The sequence below is a fragment of the Echinops telfairi genome, unplaced genomic scaffold (genome assembly GCF_000313985.2).
Source record: "Echinops telfairi isolate 266 unplaced genomic scaffold, ASM31398v2 ScPeMD7_4753;HRSCAF=5541, whole genome shotgun sequence".
Classification (NCBI taxonomy): Eukaryota; Metazoa; Chordata; class Mammalia; order Afrosoricida; family Tenrecidae; genus Echinops; species Echinops telfairi.
Window position 1 is genome coordinate 1 of NW_022108652.1, and position 1,452 is coordinate 1,452.

At 54.1% G+C, this 1,452-nt stretch overlaps 1 pseudogene; it reads left to right on the top strand.

Annotated features, from left to right (window-relative positions):
• Positions 1–354: 354 nt before the first annotated feature.
• Positions 355–1,005, top strand: LOC101664428 (annotated as a pseudogene).
• Positions 1,006–1,452: the final 447 nt, after the last annotated feature.

Below are 1,452 nucleotides of genomic sequence, written 5' to 3' on the forward strand. Positions count from 1 at the left end.
CAACTCTGGGTCCTGGGATCCAGTGACTTTTTGTCTTGCTCCACTGGGGTGCTCGGGGCCTCTTGATGGGGAATCAGAGACTCTGTACACAGTGAGAAACTAACCAGGCCATACATGGCCTGCCTCTGTTGCTTGCTACCTTTCTCAGAACTTCCTGACCAATAAGGAAGACTGCAAAAAAAAAAAAAAAGCAAATCCTTGAATCAAGGTAGACGCCTTGAAGGACAAGGCGAAAGACTGCAACGAACAGACACATTTTCATGTTTCCTTAAGATGTTTATTATCATCCATACTTTTCAGAGAGAAGAGCATAGTCCTCAGTTTCGCAGGAACTCCTGTCTTTCATAGGGCCCCATGAGGAGCCGCAAGCTGAAGGACATCCGGAACGCCTGGAAGCACAGCCGGATGTTCTTCAGAAGAAACAGTGATGATGGTGGCCTTGGGTCAAGCCCCTCTGATGGGTACAAAGACAACCTGCACCAGGTCAGCAGGAAGCTGAAGGGTTAAGTTGGTCTCCTTTTCACCAATTGTACTAAGGAGGAAGTTAACTAGTGGTTCACCAAGTTCAGGGAGATGGACTCAGCCCGAGCCGGTAACAAAGTATCCTTCTCGGTGAGCCTGGATCCTGGGCCCCTGAAGCAGTTCCTGTACTCCATGGAGCCGCAGCTGAGGCAGCTGGGCCTGTCCACTGCCCTCAAGGTGTGGTCACCCTGCTGTGTGACTACAAGGTGTGCAAGGAGGGCGACGTGCTGACACCGGAGCAGGCCCGCATCCTGAAGCTTTTTGGCTTTGAGATGGCTGAGTTCTAAGTGACCATCAGGTACGTGTGGGACGCACAGTCTGGAGGTTTGCACAGATGGGCGACGACCTGCCAGAGAGTGCGGAAGTCAGCGGAAGAGTCGGCAGAAGACAGCGATGACGACTCACCAGGTTGCCCACACGCAGACCCCGGGCAGCCCCAGGTCTCCCCTCGCCCCAGCAGCAGGACGCCCCCACCCCCACCCCGTGAGGGAGTGGGAAAGGACTGTGTTTTTATATAAGAATAAAACTTCATCCACAGGGTTCCTCCAGTGGGCAGCAAAAGGAACTCTTCTTAGAGAAAAAAAAAGTGTTTTCCAGTCCAGTCTGTTGGGGCACCACGCCCTGGCCCCAAAGTCCACCTTCAGCATTCCCTGGGCACCTCGCTGCTCCATTCCCTTGCTGTTCTGTTGCACCTCCTTAGTGTTTTGCCTCGGTGTGGCAGGATCAGATTGGGTGCATTTCCCACACTGTGTCTCCAGTGCTGTCCCCTGTAGGGCTATGGGTCAGTGAGGGGCATCATGTCTCATAGTGGGGCCCGGCCATGTGGTCCTCTCTGTGTGGACTGGCTGTTCTAATTGGGGTCATTGTCCTCAAGGCCTGGTGGGCCAGGATGTGCTCCAGTCTCTCCTCCTCCCCCGTCATCTGCTCCTG